This window comes from Malus domestica, chromosome 11 (assembly GCF_042453785.1).
Source record: "Malus domestica chromosome 11, GDT2T_hap1".
Taxonomy (NCBI): domain Eukaryota; kingdom Viridiplantae; phylum Streptophyta; class Magnoliopsida; order Rosales; family Rosaceae; genus Malus; species Malus domestica.
Genome location: NC_091671.1, coordinates 7308976 through 7317986, shown reverse-complemented (window position 1 = coordinate 7317986; position 9011 = coordinate 7308976). Strand labels below are relative to the sequence as shown.

Below are 9011 nucleotides of genomic sequence, written 5' to 3'. Positions count from 1 at the left end.
AGAAAGCAACAAGCATTCAAAGCACTCAAAGGTATAAAATCACTTTGTTTGTACCATACTTGACCAATCCCGAAACTACCGAGCACCGGCCAACGCTATACTGTCAAGGACCCAGAAGAGTTCCCCTCCGACCAGGAGGCCAATCACTACTCGACACGTGTCAAGATTAGAAGCCAATCAGAGCGCAGCACGTGTCGACATCAAGAACCAATCATAACATGACACATGTCAATGTGACAAAGCTACAAGTTTTTCTATAAATAGGGGTCATTCCCCCACAATATGGCCTAATGCCATTTTGTGTTAAATCATTCACAAGAACTCACTAAATTGAGAGCTTGATCCTTTGTACTTGTGTAAGCCCTTCACTACTAATAAGAACTCCTCTACTCCGTGGACGTAGCCAATCTGGGTGAACCACGTACATCCTGTGTTTGCTTCTCTGTCTCTATTTATTTACGTACTTATCCTCACTAGTGACCGAAGCAACCAAGCGAAGGTCACAAAACCTGACACTTTCTGTTGTACCAAAGTCTTCGCTGATTTTGTGCATCAACATTTGGCGCCGTCTGTGGGAAACGACACTTATTCCTACTCTCTTCAGCTGTGTCAAGCTGGTTTCTATCATTCGTACACTTTCTTTTGACCAGGCATCCCTCTCCAACATGGGAAGCGAAGGAAGCCACAGCACACAGAATGACACCCCCCTTGCACATAGTGCGAAACAACGAAAGAAGGAAGGAAAACGAGTTCTTCTTCAAGCTAAAGTCGATGAGTTGGAAGCTCAGAACAACAAGATAGCAATGAGGAATGAGGTCCTCCAGGAGCAATATGAGAAGCTCTTCGAGACACTCCACGAAGCTAGGCAAGCTCAGACACGCGAGCTTGTTGCCCCCGTGGAAGTCAACCATCAACTGGGTGCCCTCCAACATGGAGGGTCACATGCATTCGACATAGATATCCCTGATAGGGAACAGATTACCCCTCGACTTGATAATCAACATGAGGCTTCTCTTAACCCAGTTGCTTCGACCCGAACCATGAGAAGTGGAGGGAGACACCTCTTTGCTGAAGGGGCAGAAGGATCGAAAGCCGTCTTTCGCGATTGTCGGGATTTCCTGAAGCAACGTCGAGAGAATTCCATCCATATAAGCTCAAAGATTAATGACCCAAGGATTTCTGAGAGACTCGGTCCCCTGCCACGGCCCAAGCCGGCCACCAATTTGGGGAAGGGGCAACAAGTCCTCGAGAGACATGAGGGTACAGGGACTCAGAGGTGTTCCGACAGACATACCCTGGAAGCCAGTACAGCGAGTCCAGGGAAAAATCACATGCCCTTGATCAAACCTTCCTAATTCCAAGAGGAGATGGAGATTTACGAAAGAAAGCTCCAGTGACACATAACTTCGCTCAGGACCCCCTTGTCCTACAACTTCTTGAGGAAGTAAACAAGTTGAAGGCTGAACGTCAGGCTGAAATACCTGACTGGAACCAACCCAGGCCTGGCCCTCTTACAAGGAGGATCCTCAACACCCCCCTTCAAGCAAAGACAAAGCAAAAGCTTGGCTTGCAACTTTATACTGGAAAAGAGGACCCGATTGAGCACCTTAACCTCTTTGAGTCCACCATGGCATACCGGATGCACACCGACGAAGAGCGATGTCTTCTCTTCCCCTCCACCCTCTCTGGCGGAGCTCTAAATTGGTATTGTCGTCTTACACCTGAGACGGTAGACTCATTTGAGGAATTGAGGAAACTATTTGTTTCCCAACACATTTTCCAAACCGATCGCTTGCACTCTGCAGATGACCTGTACACTATCCGCCAGAAGCCAGACGAGTCATTACGTATGTATGCTGGCCGCTTCAGCCATGAATACTCCCGGTGTGCCGAGGCAGACGACAAGACTGCCCTCAAAGCCTTCACGGCAGGCCTACGTGATTGTTTCTTTAAATACATGATCAATGCCAATACTTGGAAGACTTACTCTGAGGTGATGGCGCAGGCTTATAACCATGCCTCCGCCGAGGCAAAGACATATCAGGAGAAACCCCCTACAACCATCCTTTATCAACAAGTGGGAGGTGGAAGCCAGACTCACCTAAATGAGAAGACCTCGACTTTCCAAACAGCAGTGGCACCTCCCCATGCCTTGCATAATGCTTCGCCGAATCAACAGACATATCAATTTCAAGGCAAGAGGAAGGATTTCCATCCTCACCACTCTCATTTCAGTAAAAAGAGTAAGGGACACTATCCCGATAACCAAGGGTATCGCCACAATAACGCTCGCCCTCAGGCAGTCAATGCAGTGGGTCAAACCCGCGTCAAGATACCCCCTACCCCAAGGTATGAGACATACACGCCCTTGAATGCCACATGCGCGGCCATTTACCCCAGCATAGCTCACCTGATACCAAAGCCAAAGCCGAGGCACCCAGATTACACGCCCCCGAATAACGCGGGCATGTTTTGTTGCTACCATGAGCATAACGGCCATGATAGCGAGAAATGTATCATCCTCCGTGATCGTATTGAAGCTTTGGCACGAGAAGGAAAAATTGATCAATTCCTTCTTCACCCTCAAAGGGATAACCGTAACCAACGCCAGGTGAATGTCATATATTCCATAAGCGGCGGCACACCCATATCTGAATCTTCCAATAGGGCCATGAAAAACAGTGAACGAAGTCTGAGGCCTGGTCACCAAGTGTTTCACGTGGAAGACATCAGGGGAGGGAAGTATCAAAAACCTAACTGGGATCCGATATGTTTCTACCCTGAGGAAGAAAGAGGCATCATCTACCCTCATAACGACCCATTGATCGTGGAGGCTCACATAGCCAACTTTGATGTTCGACGAATCCTCGTAGACACAGGGGCTTCGGTCAATATCATGTTTGCCGAAGCTTTCAGGGCACTCAGTGTAGCTGAACACTTGCTCGATCGCTCGATTTCTCCTCTGATAAGCTTCTCCGGTGATATCGTGCAACCCTTAGGGAGCATACATTTACCCTTTACTATTGGTACAGGCCCTTACACGGCTATCATTACCACTAACTTCCTAGTGGTTGACTGCCCAACGGCATACAATGTCATCTTTGGGCGCACAGGCATCAATGATCTCAAGGCTATGGTATCCACGCATATGCTGTTGATGAAATTTCCAACCCCCCATGGCAACGGCTACATCAGAGGAGATCAGCTTAGTGCACGATCATGTTACAACACTTCAGTTAAGCAACAACACTTGCCCGGACCCAAGGAAACCCTGTCTGTACATGACCAAGTCACAAAGACCAGCCTAGATGAAGCGACCTTGGATCTTCCTGATAGCAACAATCAACCCGATGATCCTCGAGATGACTCTTTCACCCAGCAAGCCCAACCTGCTGAAGAGTTGGAGAAGGTACCTATCTCAAGAGATCATCCAGACCGCATGGTGAATATTGGCACCACATTGTCACCACCCCTTCGGTTAGCATTGATATCTTTTTTGAAAGAGAACACTGAAGTCTTCGCCTGGTCATACGAGGACATGCCAGGCATCTCTCCCAATGTCATCTGTCATCGTTTGAGTATTGACCCCAAGATCAAGCCGGTGAGACAGAAGCGAAGATCTTATGACGCTGAACGATACGAGGCAATGAAAGCAGAAGTTGAAAAACTCAAAGGCATAGGCTTTGTCCGCGAAGTCAATTACCCGACATGGGTAGCAAATGTGGTCCTTGTTAGGAAAAATCCGACCAAAGAAAGTCTTTCGCTTCAAAAGGTCTTGTGGAGGATGTGTGTTGACTACACCGACCTAAACAAAGGGTGTCCGAAAGATAGTTTCCCTCTTCCTCTTATTGACAGGCTTATAGACTCTACGGCAGGGTGTGAGCTCTTGAGCTTTATGGACGCTTATTCAGGATACAACCAAATCCTCATGAACCCCTCAGACCAAGAACACACGGCCTTCACTACTGACAGGGGACTATATTGCTATAAAGTCATGCCTTTCGGCCTAAAGAATGCAGGAGCAACTTATCAGAGACTGGTCAATTCAATGTTCGCCGAACAAATTGGGAAGAACATGGAAGTTTACGTTGATGATATGCTAGTCAAAAGCAAACATGCTGACCAACACATCACCGACCTATCTGAAACTTTCACCATTCTAAAGAGGTATCGAATGAGGTTGAACCCCAACAAATGTGCCTTCGGCGTGGGCTCTGGCAAATTCTTAGGCTTCTTGATTAGCCAACGAGGCATTGAAGCTAACCCTGAAAAGATCAAAGCAATCCTCGACATGAAAGAGCCAATAACTTCAAAAGACATCTAAAGCCTTACTGGCAAGGTGGCAGCCTTAACCAGATTCATCTCTAAGGCCACAGACAGATGTGCTCCTTTCTTCAAAGCACTCAAGGGAAATAAGAAGTACATTACATGGACGGAGGAATGTGCCAAGGCATTCAGGAACCTCAAAGAGTACATGAGTAAAGCCCCTCTGCTCTCCAAACCAGAAGTTGGTGACACTCTCATCATCTATCTATCGGTTTCGGCTTCAGCAGTCAGTTCTGTTCTTATTCGAATGGACAGTGGTGTCGAACGGCCCGTCTACTACGCTAGCAAGGCCCTACAAGATGCGGAGACACGATACTCCAACATTGAGAAATTAGCTCTAGCATTGGTCATGTCTGCTCGGAAACTTCGCCCTTATTTCCAAGCACACGCCATCATCGTGCTTACCAATCACCCTCTTCGACAGATACTCCAGAGTCCTGACACGTCTGGGCGAATGATCAAATGGGCGATAGCATTGGGTGAGTTTGACATCTCCTACCAACCAAAACCAGCCGAAAAAGGTCAAGCAGTAGCAGATTTCATCGCCGACTTCACATATCCTGTTGACATTGCTTCTACACCTGAAGCAGTAGCTTCATTACCATCGGAAGCTCAGAAAGTAGAATCAACGACCTCAGCATGGAGTCTGTATGTTGATGGCTCATCCAACCAACAGGGCTGTGGAGCGGGACTAGTCTTGACTACGCCCGACAAAGTAGCAATGGAGTATGCTCTTCGTTTCAAATTCAAGGCATCAAACAATGAGGCCGAGTATGAAGCCCTTCTAGCAGGATTACGTTTGGCCAAACACCTCGGGGTTAAACAAATTGATATTTTCAGTGACTCCCAATTAGTGGTCAACCAGGTTACCAACAACTTTGATGCTAAGGACAGCTCCATGGCAGCATATCTTGCGCAAACACAACTTTTGCTCAAGCACTTCCACTACCAGATCACCCAAGTTCCTCGAGCGGCAAACAGTCATGCAGACGCCCTGGCTCGCCTCGCCTCAGCTGTGGAAGACAAGATTGGAAGAAAAATTCATGTCGAACTGTTGGCAACACCAAGCACCATGGCCGCAGAAGTATGCAACTTACAACAGGGGGATAGTTGGATCACCCCGATCTATAATTTCCTTGCTCATGGCACCCTCCCAAATGATAAAGTCCAAGCTAAGCAAATTCGATACAAGTCTACCCGCTACCTGATCATCAATGATCAACTCTATAAGCGAGGTTTTAGCCTGCCATACTTAAGGTGTCTTACGCCTGCCGAGGCGGAAATCGTCCTTCGGGAAATACATGAGGGAGTCTGTGGAGATCATGCTGGATCTCGGTCCCTAGCACACAAGACTTTTCGCCAAGGATATTACTGGCCAACACTCCACCAGGATGCCATCAAAGTATCCCGCTCATGTGACAAATGTCAACGATATGCAACTATTCCTCATTCCCCTCCAGAGCCTCTTACTCCTATGATCAGCCCTTGGCCCTTCGCCCAGTGGGGACTTGATTTGATCGGCCCAATGCCGGCAGGGAAGGGCAAAGTCTGTTACGCAGTCGTTGCAGTGGACTACTTCACAAAGTGGGCCGAAGTAGAACCCTTGGCAACCATTACTGAGGCAAAGATAGAAGACTTCGTGTGGAAGAACATCCTTTGTAGATTCGGCATTCCCAATGCGATAGTCACTGAAAATGGGCGACAGTTTGACAACAAGAAGTTCAAGTTGTTCTGCTCTAAGTTCAACATCAACTTATGCTTTGCCTCTCCAGCTCATCCCCAGTCTAATGGACAAGTTGAGGCCATCAACAAAATAATCAAGCGCACTTTGAAAACCAGCTTGGACAAAGCTAAAGGCTGTTGGCCAGAATTTGTACCCCAAGTTCTTTGGTCATATCGCACTTCATATCGGACTTCAACAGGAGAAACTCCATTCTCACTTGCCTTTGGCACAGAGGCGGTTGTCCCTGTTGAGCTCGAGCAAGCAACATTCCGAGTCCAGAACTACATTCAAAGTGAAAATGACAAACAACTCACCCTCAACTTGGATTTAGTCGAGGAACACAGAAACCAAGCTCACTTGAGGAATGTCGCCTACAAGCAGCGCATCTCCAACTATTATGACTCTAGGGTCAAGCCTCGTTCTTTCAAAATAGGAGACTGGGTCTTAAAGAAAAGATTACTCTGCGACAGAGTCCCGAGTGAAGGCACACTTAGTCCAAACTGGGATGGACCGTATGAAGTCATTGGCATCAGTCGCCCTGGCTCTTACACACTTAGAAGCTCCGATGGCAAGACCCTTGGTCATCCATGGAACGCTGATCACTTGAAGTACTACTACAAATAGACTCACGATGTACAAGTGTTGAGCTATAGCCGTTCGGCATCCTATGTAATGAAGGTCATTTGGCAATGAATTCAATAAAGAGGTAATTTAGCCAACTCAGCCCTCACTCTTTTACATTCATAGCAAGCGATGCCGGAACCCTTCTCAATCAGAAAGCAATCCGTCTTCCACAGTCACTACAAAACAAGCAAATGAAGACCGTGTCAAGCGCCAAAAAAAAAAAAACAGCTTCATCCAAAAAGCTTCACCCGAAAAGCTTCACCTCCAAAGCTTCACCCACAAATCTTCACCTAAAAAGCTTCACCCAAAAAGCTTCACCCGAAAAACTTCACCTCCAAAGCTTCACCCGAAAAGCTTCACCTACAAAGCTTCACCCACAAAGCTTCACCTAAAAAGCTTCACCCACAAAGCTTCACCCAAAAAAAACTTCACCCGAAAAGCTTCACTTAAAAAAGCTTCACCTACAAAGCTTCACCTAAAAAGCTTCACCCAAAAAGCTTCACCCGAAAAGCTTCACCTCCAAAGCTTCACCCACAAAGCTTCACCTAAAAAGCTTCACCCACAAAGCTTCACCCAAAAAAAAACTTCACCCGAAAAGCTTCACTTAAAAAAGCTTCACCTACAAAGCTTCACCTAAAAAATCTTCACCTAGAAAGCTCCCTCTACATACTTTCATCTACAAAGCTTCACCATCAAAGCTTCACCCAGAAAGCTTCATCTACAAAGCTTCACCATCAAAGCTTCACCTCGAAAGCTTCATCTACAAAGCTTCAACACCAAAGCTTCACCTACAAAGCTTCAACACAAAACCTTGCTCCAAATAAACAAATTTTGTTCACAAAACCCAAGATGCCCTTGAACTTGTACAAAAACACTTGGGTAAACATAAACATTTTTTGTTTTACACCCACAAGGGCCCAAAATTTTCCTTCTTATTTATTCACTTATATATGTTCCCAAACATATTATAATAGATCCAACAACAAGCCAAAGTCCCAAGTTTCATAATGGACAAAAGTACAAGCAATTCATCAATAATGAAGGTGCTACAAAAATTGGAATCTGCCCCAAAATAGAAATCCAACCCAAGAGACTTTTTCTCTCTCTCCCTCTTCCGCCTCCTTTCATCTATCAAATTTCTGCAACCTCTGCTCTTCTCCAATGGAGTTGAATTTTGGACACCCTATAGTTCTTGAGCATATGAACAACTTTCAAGAAGGAACCATTTCTGTTTGAGCGACGGAAATTAAAGTGTTGAAGCTCCAAACATGACAGTCGGATTCTTGCAGATTTCGAAGCTGCTGTGATGTTTCAAAGATCTGGAAATATTTAACCATTAGTTCATTCTGAATTTTTGATATGTTATGAAAGAGACGATGAGGAACAACTTCAAGGAAGAAAGCATGCCGATCTGAACAATAGAAAATGGAGTTTCGAAGCTCACAACAAATCTGACGGGTTGACAGAAAAATAATAACCAGTCATTCATCATACCTGGATTTCTGGAGTTATACTGCTCCGAGGGATCTCAAATTTGGATATGTTGTAGTTCACGAGCTGAGGAACAACTTCAATGAAGAAAGCATACCAATCTGAACAAGAGAAAATGGAGTTTCGAAGCTCACAACAAATCTGACGGGTTGACAGAAAAATAATAACCAGTCATTCATCATACCTGGATTTCTGGAGTTATACTGCTCCGAGGGATCTCAAATTTGGATATGTTGTAGTTCACAAGCTGAGGAACAACTTCGATGAAGAAAGTATGTTGATCTGAATAAGAGAAAATGGAGTTTCGAAGCTCACAACAAGTCTGACGGATTAACAGAACATTGATGAACAGTTACTCATCATACTTGAATTTCTGAAGTTGTACTACTCCGATGGATCTCAAATTTGGATATGTTGTAGTTCACAAGATAAGGAAAAACTTTCATGAAGACGACTTTGCAATCTGAGCTATAGAGAAAGGTGTTATCTTGCATCCACTCAGGCTGATTAGTGGAAACGAAAAGCAATTCCACCAAAGAAAAGATGAAAAAGAGAGAAAAGCTACTAATTGCACTTGATCTTATCTAGTCAATAGCATGCAGCATCAAACACACAAAAGTTAGAAATATTTTTAGATAAAGCATATACGAATGTGTGACATCGAAACAAGGATTCGTTACTTTGACAAATTAGTAACACGCGAGACACCTCATTCGGCAACTCTCTTCGCCTGAAGACTTGGGGGACTCCCACCATATGCTACTGCACCTTGATACTCGGCAATCTCACAACCACTCAGTGACTTGGATTTTTCAAGTCTCCAACCGAGAAGTTTTCCTCACTCGGG

General features: G+C 45.4%; 1 long non-coding RNA gene across 1 annotated transcript; it reads right to left on the bottom strand.

The window, feature by feature from the left end:
- Positions 1 to 7587: 7587 nt before the first annotated feature.
- LOC139189217 (uncharacterized) lies at positions 7588 to 8268 on the bottom strand. The gene is made up of 2 exons (XR_011572916.1): positions 8168 to 8268; positions 7588 to 7992 (listed from the first exon to the last, which is right to left on the bottom strand). It is a non-coding gene; the product is annotated as an uncharacterized lncRNA (long non-coding RNA).
- Positions 8269 to 9011: the final 743 nt, after the last annotated feature.